The sequence below is a fragment of the Lathamus discolor genome, chromosome Z (assembly GCF_037157495.1).
Source record: "Lathamus discolor isolate bLatDis1 chromosome Z, bLatDis1.hap1, whole genome shotgun sequence".
In the NCBI taxonomy this organism is placed as follows: domain Eukaryota; kingdom Metazoa; phylum Chordata; class Aves; order Psittaciformes; family Psittacidae; genus Lathamus; species Lathamus discolor.
The window spans coordinates 65,146,445-65,155,615 of NC_088909.1; positions in this window are offsets into that span (position 1 = coordinate 65,146,445).

Sequence of the window (9,171 nt, forward strand, 5' to 3'; positions counted from 1 at the left end):
ACCCAGCTCCCTCAGCCTCTCCTCATAAGGGAGATGTTCCACTCCCTTAATCATCTTTGTGGCTCTGCGCTGGACTCCTTCAAGCAAATCCCTGTCCTTCTTGAACAGAGGGGCCCAGAACTGGACGCAATATTCCAGATGCGGCCTCACCAAGGCTGAGTAGAGGGGGAGGAGAACCTCTCTTGACCTACTAACCACTCCCTTTCTAATGCACCCTAAGATGCCATTTGCCTTCTTGGCCACAAGAGCACATTGCTGGCTCATGGTCATCCTCCTATCCACCAGGACCCCCAGGTCCCTTTCCCCTTCACTACTTTCCAGCAGGTCAACCCCCAACCTGTACTGGTACATGGGGTTGTTCTTCCCCAGATGCAAGACTCTACACTTGCCCTTGTTAAATTTCATCAAGTTTCTCCCCGCCCAACTCTCCAGCCTGTCCAGGTCTCGCTGAATGGCAGCACAGTCCTCTGGTGTGTCAGCCACTCCTCCCAGTTTTGTGTCATCAGCAAACTTGCTGAGGGTGCACTCAGTTCCCTCATCCAGGTCATTGATGAAAATATTAAACAGCACCGGTCCCAGCACCGACCCCTGAGGAACTCCACTAGTCACAGACCTCCAGCTAGATTCTGCGCCATTGACCACAACTCTCTGCCTTCTTCCTTTCAACCAGTTCTCGATCCACCTCACTACTTGATCGTCAAGCCCACACTTCCTTAGCTTATCTATGAGGATGCTGTGGGAGACAGTATCAAATGCCTTACTGAAATCAAGAAAAACTACATCTACCGCTCTACCATCATCCCTCCACCTAGTCACTTCCTCATAGAAGGCTATAAGGTTGGTCATACATGACTTCCCCCTCATAAAACCATGTTGGCTGTTCTTAATGACCCCCTCATCCTTGATATGCCTAGTTAATGTTTTAGTTGTTGCTAAGTAATGCTTACTCTGATCAAGGACTTTTCAGTCTCATGCTCTGCCAGGGAGGAGGGGGCACAAGAAGCTGGGAAGAAGCAGAGACAGAACACCTGACCCAAACTAACCAAAGGGGTATTCCATACCACAACACATCATGCCCAGTATATAAAACTGGGAGGAGTTAGCCAGAAGGCTCAGATTGCTGCTGAGGTCAGGCTGGGTACTGGTAGGCAGGTGGTGAGCAATTGCATTGTTCATTGCTTGCTTTCTTTCTTTATTTTTTTTTTTTTTTACTTTTTTGCTTTTATATTCTCTCCCCTTGTTATTTCCCTTAGTAGCAGTAGTAGTAGTTTTGTATTACACTTTAGTTTATCTCATGCCGTGGCATTTACATGCTTTTGATTCTCCTTCCTATCCTCCCCAGATCCTGGAGGGGAGAAGGGGGAAAGGAGGAGAGTGAGTGACTGAATGGCTACAGGTTTCTGAGTTACCAGCTGGGCTTAAACGACAGTATACTGCAACACTGTGCCTTACTAATGTGCATTACTCCTTTGCTTGTGAAAAAAAAAAGCAAGAGCCTTTTCAGATCTGTTTGATTAGAGGGATGTTTTGGTTCTCAGTGTCTTCAACTTTCAAATTTCATAACAGTATAATTCTTAATGTATAACACATCTTGCAAAGAGATGTAAGGAAGAACAAACAAAGCTCCATTTCATATTTTGAGCAATGTAACAATCCCTAAGCAATGATTATATATAAATATATTTACTAAAGGTGAAAAGGAAAGATGCATTTAAAAAAATTGAAAGTGCATTGGAGATTAAATAATTGAAAGTAAATTGGAGACATATCTTGACACCTAATGCTGGACAACCAATTTACTGGAAACAGAAACTAGGATTCCTGGGGAGATGATTAAGAAATCTGAATTATTATTTTGATGTTCAGATGGTTTGTAAGAATGAACAGAGCTACAAATGTAAAACAGTAAATTTTTGTCTGGCTTAAGCACATTTATCAAAGTATAGGTTGCCTAACCATGGAATCAGTCCAGTGATCAACCTTGCATTTATTAGGGTGCCATTTCTAATCACTTGTCTTGCATGTGCATGGTCTATTGCTAATGCTAGCTTGTGATTGTGCTCCATTTTTTAGTTGAACATGATCAACAAAACATGCACAAAAGGGGAGAGGTGACAGCAGCCTCTAAAACAAACTCCCTTCCATTTCTGCTTATGCAGCAGTTCTGTCCTTTCATGCCAATAACAGCTCAATTGTATTTCACAGAGATTGTAAGTGCCTTCAGATTCACTGGACCAGTTACACAATTAGTCCTACTGACTTCCAGAAAATTTTTTGTGTATCTATCTGAGATAAGCAGGTTTAGGTTCAGAATATTGGAACAACTCTGTGTTATCTTCAGTGTTCTTCTAGAAGTGGGATCAATTTTTTAAAATGTGTGATTAATTGTAATAAATTAATGACTGCGTAAACATATAGGTGAAGTTATGCATCAAATACACAGAATATCAGAAAGATATTAAAATCTCAATGCCCTGTATAGCTTTTTTGAAGAACTTACATGAATTTGTACGACAAAATGCTGTAATTGAAAATAAAATTGTGCAACAAATGAAAGGAAAACTAGTTTTGTGGATTGTTTAGTGAAATAAATATTCACTGCAGGGGGAACAAAAAATCAGACAGATGTTACACACATGTACATGCATATGCTATATTTATGCCTTTGTAGCTATATCTGAATCAGAATGAAGATTAGAGATGCTATGTAAAGGAGTGAGAGAAAAGATGATAGAGAGGAGGAATGGGACAAGGCTTGTTGCTTGGTTTAACTATGCATCCATGGAGTTTGAGTTATGACCTTCCTATTATTTAAAATTACCTGAACCCAAAGCAATTACAATGCTTACCATTTTAAAACTTCCATTTAAATTCAGAAAATATCATATAGGTCCTCCCAAAGTTGAGCAGAAGGCAAATAAGACATTTCAATGTCAAAGAAAAAGCTATTTTCTGAGCTAAAACTATTAAACTGTGACATGTGAAGTGAAACGGATAGTGTGACAGGTATGTTTGGGCAACTTTTCATCATTAAAACCAAGTGATGAACTTAAATGGTTGTTTAAATAGAGCTTAGTTTTTCTTATTTTTCAGTACATTCCAAGCAGTTGGTAAAAAAGCAGGAAGAGAACTAAAGGACCAATTCAGAATTAACAGAATCAAAGAAATACCTTGATGATCTCCGTGGGAATTGCAGCAGGCTATTGAAAAGCAGACTGTAGCGAATCTATCTGTCTATTTATTTTTGCTGAGACCTGTGTAAGCCAGTTAGACTTACCCAAGGAATTTGCTTATATCTAGTATCTGTATTCTGTTTAGGGAATTTATTAATCAATAAAACAGAGTACCTTCTCTTCATGGTCAAGCTTATTGAGTTATTGATGACAGATTTATTTGCTGAGCTTGTTTCTCAAAAACATTTTTAACGGCTTTCTTGCTTTTATGTGTTTATTGACTTGATCTACATTTAGGTTACATTTCTTTTTAATTCACAAAGGATACAAACTCGCATATATCCACATTATGAACACATCTTGGTACATATATTTTGTTTAATTGCTTTTCAAAAAAATAAATAATTCCAGCCCAGTTTATACCTTCCTCACTTTTCTTTGCTTGCATATAAAGTTTACACCTTTTCTTGTTTGCAGTGACCCAAATTGTTTGTGCAAGTAACTGTGACAGGAAATGTGAAAAAACGAAGGCTGCTTTTCAATACCCTTGTTGCTAATTGCATAGCATCTTATTAGCACAATCATATTTCAAAGTTGTGGATGCTTAGATGCATTTGACCTTCTTAAATGAATTAATGTTAGCTTTTAATACTGAGTTTATTTCCTGCATAGTCTTTTTTTTTCCTCACCCTATTCTAAGCATGTGACACGAACACAGAAAACCAGAAACATTCTTTTTGTTATTTGACTTTGAGTTCACTTATAATGCAAGGTAGGGAAGTAATGCTTTTGAGTGCATTTGTATGTCAATATGTCATATGACAGGTTTAACATTGTAGAGCAGAGGCAAAGACAATAGCTGAGCATTGAAATAACCTTGTCATGTGCTAACAGGATTATTCTCTAACTGGTTCTGGTGATAGAGAAGACAGCAAAGCCTCTCTTCTGTTCATAAAACCAAGCGCCTGAGCTTCTACCTTGAACTTTTCCCAGCGCCCCTAATTATTTCTTTGTCAATTGCACCAGGGTAACAATAGAAATAATCTAGTTTTATTGCAAAAACTAAACAAGAGAAAGGAACAACTAAACAAAGACATACACTTACATCACCCTACAGTGTTCAGAGAACACATATTCTTTCGGATTTTAGAATGGCTTACCTCACTTTTCAGTTAGGTTACTTTTTCTTATCCTAAGGAGTAACATAGAATGCAAGACAGGAATTTATAGGTCAAGTTTTAATTCACTGGGTAATTAATCTGAGTTATGGGCAAAGTAATGAGCCAGATCTGAAGCTCTTGGCAGTGTGGCTGTTCTTTGTTCTGCACTCAGTCCTGCTCCCAAAGATAGGGATTTAGGGATATTAGATACATGTTGTGACATACATAAGGAGATATCTGTAAGGTGAGAAACAAGATATCAAGTCTTAGTGATAGTTTTCTTCCAAGCATATTCTCCAGTGCTATGTTGAGTTAAAATACTGAGTTGGTGTCCTAAATGAGTTTCTCCCTTCAGCCCACGCTGGCATTTTTAATCAGATTTAATATCTTGTACCCAGTTTCTGCGTACTGGCTCATGTATTGTTTCTTCTACAATATTCTAGGATTTGTTACATTTTCGTAACCCAGTCACATTATTTAGCAAAATCTCAATTTTCTTCTGCTTAAAAGCTTAGTCTTAGGTACTTTAAGATTTGACCCCACTTTTGCCAATCCTATTTTTTCATTTGTGGAGGTATTTGTAAGAGCTTTGGAAAAAAAAAAAAACAAAACCCAAACAAACCATAGATTTCTTCAAGTATAGAAGACAGTGCTAGTTGCATTACCATGAGATTCTTGGTCATTTGTCCCTGCAGGAATATTAATTTCACTCAAAAGTCTTGCTACCGTACATCTTTATTTGTCTTCACGTAGCAGTGGTTTGGTTCTCATTTTGCATTCTCAGTGACTTAATTTAGCCTGACTTCAGCTGACTTACCTCTGGTTTACACCAGTGGGAGGAAAGGAAAGTAAAGACATTCAACTATACACACTTTGATATTATTTTAGTATTGGTTGTTAGTTCAGGATTTGGTGATAAGGCCAAGAAACACTCAAGGACTTGTATCCATAAAAGAGCCAGATGTCTCATTTAGTTTAGAAGGTTTCATCTTGTAGCTCTTCAATAAGTTATTTCCTTCAAAGTCTTAAGACATTTTCCTGTTACTTTTTTTTTGTGTAAGTTTTGCATCATGAGTTGGAGAAACTGAGTAATGAAAGAAAAATATGTAAGAAATATATTCCTTGGATTTTTATCTCAAATCTAATTAAGCAGAAGAGTGCTACATTGTCAAAGCATATCCTCAAAATGTGAGAGATTCTGAGTAAAAACTAAAGATCAGAATCCCTTTGAACTTTGAGAATATTTTGATCAGGATCTGAACTTCACAACAGGCAACTGTTGGATTTCTGTAATAGAAAGAGCCAGCGTTGCACAATCAAAGGTTCTCAAACTTCTGTAAATTCAACCCCTTACTTTTAAACTAACTCATACCTCATTATTTGAATCCATTACTACTTAATCTAGTTATAATAACTATAAAAAGTGTCTGAATTAAACACTGTAGACTGGAGGAGAATGATCAATTGAAGTCATTTTTTTTATTGGCAGAGAGAAGATGCATTCCTCAATCAAATGTTAGGGTTCTTTTCTATCCTCTGCAAACAAGTTTTGTTTCATGACTAAATTTGAGAAGTATTTGAAGGCTTACAATGGTCACATTCATGTTTTTCAGAGAGTTTTTTTCCTTCAAAAATGTGAACAATTTGCAAACTCTGGTTAAAACATTTTGTTAGAAGTTTTAAGCTTCCTGTGACTGCCATAGGTAAGGAGTATCATAGGATTATTTAGGTTGGAAAAGACCCTTGAAACCACCAAGTCCAATCGTTAGCCTGACACTGCCAAGTCCACCACCAAACCATGTCCCTAGATGCTACATATACTCATCTTTTAAATGCCTCCAGGGATGAGGTCTGAACCACTTCTCTGGGCAGCCTGTTACAGTCCTTCACATCCTTTTTGGTGATGAAATTTTTCATAATATCCAGTCTACCTCCCCCCAGTGCCACTTGAAGCTGTATCCTCTTGTCCTATTACTTGTTACTTGGGAGAAGAGGCTGACCCCACCTCACTACAACTTCAGGTAGTTGTAGAAAGCAATAAGACCCTCCCTGAGACTTCTCTTCTCCAGAATAAACAACCTTAGTTCCTTCAAGCACTTATTACGAGACTTATTCTCCAGATCCTTTATAAGCTTTGTTGCCCTTCTTTGGACACAAATATATTGCTATCTTTTTCATCATTCCCTACTTTAATTGCTGAATTATTTAATAGCCTTTAACAGCAACATGTTATTTTTATGCTTCCCAAATACATAATACAAACAGCAAATAAAACTGGAGAGGTTTTTTCCTTTTTTTTTATTTTTTCCTTTTTTCCTTCCTTCTTGTGTGTTTCTAACAGAATTGTCAATACTTCCTATCTTGTAATAGTCCCAAATTGGTTTCTCTGTGTGTTTACCAGCCCTCAGTGAAAACAGCTTGCAAATCTAATTGAACATCAAAATCCTTTTAAAAATTACTCTCTTTACCGCAGTAAACTGGATTAGTTTTGCAGCAGTGTATTTTTTATTCTTATACCTTGTAAAATACAAAGTACTGAGTAAGAAGTCTATAGTGTCTTAATAAGTACCTGGCCTTGGGCCACCTGGTCATCCTAAGTCTGGAGAGAAGCAAGTGAGATAGATGAAGCTGACTTAGTGACATCTGAAGATTCAAGTGAGAAGAAACTATTACCAATAATGAGAACCTCCCACCAGGAACATTTTGTTGGCATTCACCTTTTGTGGTAAAGCCAGGTGTTCTCCTAGGGCGGAGGACTTGGCTATTTCCAAAAGGTCAGTGTGCTGCGAAGAAAGTGAATCTTTGACTGGTATGTCCTTAAGGCACTTGACTGATCTTGCTCCTGCAGGAGCTCATTCTTGTATTAAATCTTACCCCCTACATCTAATGGAAACCTTCATAAATATCTTCATACAGTGGCTTATGTGCAGCCAGCAAGTAATTCTACACAATAAACAGACTCTAGTGGCCTTCCCAGATTATCCTGTGTGATTCTGTATCTCAGTCCCATATGAAGAACATACACAACAACTTGTTTCATAATGATAGAGGCACAGATATGTTTAGCAGGCTCTGCATCAGAAGGAAAAGCTCAGTATTTTGTCATAAAGATGTGAAATAAATTCCGTTACATAGCAGTATTTACATTTATGTCATTGGCCTTTGTAAAAGATGTTGGTGAGAAAAATATTATCCTCTTTGGCTTTGTATATCCCCATGCTATATTGATATCCAGAAACAGCTCATGGTCCTGTCAAAGTACTCAATTATACAATTGATCATAGAATCATAGGTTAGGGTTGGAAAGGACCTTAAGATTGTTCAGTTCCATCCCCCCTGCCATGGGCAGGGACACCTGACACTAAACCACGCCACCCAAGGCTTCGTCCAACCTGACCTTGAGCACTGCAAGGGATGGAATATTCACAGCTTCCTTGGGCAACCCTTTCCAGTGCCTCTCCACCCTAACAGTAAAGAACTTCTTCCTTATACCCAATCTAAACTTCCTCTGTCTAAGTTTTAATCTGTTACGCCTTGTCCTATCACTACAGTCCTTAATGAAGAGTCCCTCCCCAGCATCCTTATAAGCCCCCTTCAGATACTAGAAGGCTGCTATGAGGTCTCCACACAGCCTTCTCTTCCTTCTCCAGGCTGAATAGTCCCAACTTTCTCAGCCTGTTTTCATACAGGATGTGCTCCAGGCTTCTGATCATCCTCGTGGCCCTCCCCTGTACTTGTTCCAACAGCTCCATGTCCTTTTTATGTTGAGGACACCAGAACTGTACGCAATACTCCAAGTGAGGTCTCATGAGAGCAGAGTAGAGGGACAGGATCACCTCCTTCGACCTGCTGGTCACGCTCCTTTTGATGCAGCCCAGGATACAACTGGCTTTCTGAATCTGTTTACAAATCACAGCAACCATTAAAAACACTGATATAAAAACACCTGTTTTTCAGATTGGATTACCCAACCCACCAGCACTAATTTCCTTTGTCTGCTGTAATTCCATGTCCAAGTTTATACTCATAATAATTGAAAATTCATGTTCTGCACTAGGGTTATAACTGAGACCCTCTGAAATAGTGGCTGCTGCATCCCTGTTTTAAGCAGAAACCCATTCTGAAGTGTATAATACTACAGTTTTGTGAACTTCAAATGATATTTGTGAGTTTATGGGTGAAGTTCAAGCTTGACATTTACATTATATATGGAATGTAAAATGTACCTTCTTAAAAATACTTGTTCAAGTTTCTGCAAGTGGAATTGTTTCAAGTGGAGAAAGGGAAAGGCTTATAAAGAATTCTTCACCAGTGTCCCTCAGTTATGAAATGATTTTCTTTTTGTTTGTCAACTAGGGTACTGATCTGCTAATGTCCTAGGTATTTTGAAAAGCGGTTGTTTTTTGTTGTTTTTTTTTTTTTGGTTTTTTTTTTTTTTTTTGCTATACATGGCTGCATAATTCTGGCTGAATTTTAAATTAATACTTTAAGATTTGGATTGTGATCTCTTCTGTGGAACAATGGAGAATAATTACTGTTAGGAATTTCTTGACAGTGCTCAAAAGCCCCCTTTCAACACTTCTCTCTTGTTCTGCTGTGTTAATTAGGTATACCATCTGCTAATGATCTTCCGCCTGTATCACCATAACACTGAATTTTGAATTTTTGTGCATTGGCATGTGTGTTCACACCCTGTCTGGTACTCCAGTGATGTTTGCTCTGATCTCTGTTGTGCGTCACTGAGAACTTCTTTGGAAATGCTCCCTTAATTTCTTTGTTCCTTATACCTCATGTTAAAAGTGAAAAAAAAAATTAATAAATTCCTATTTAAGTTTTAT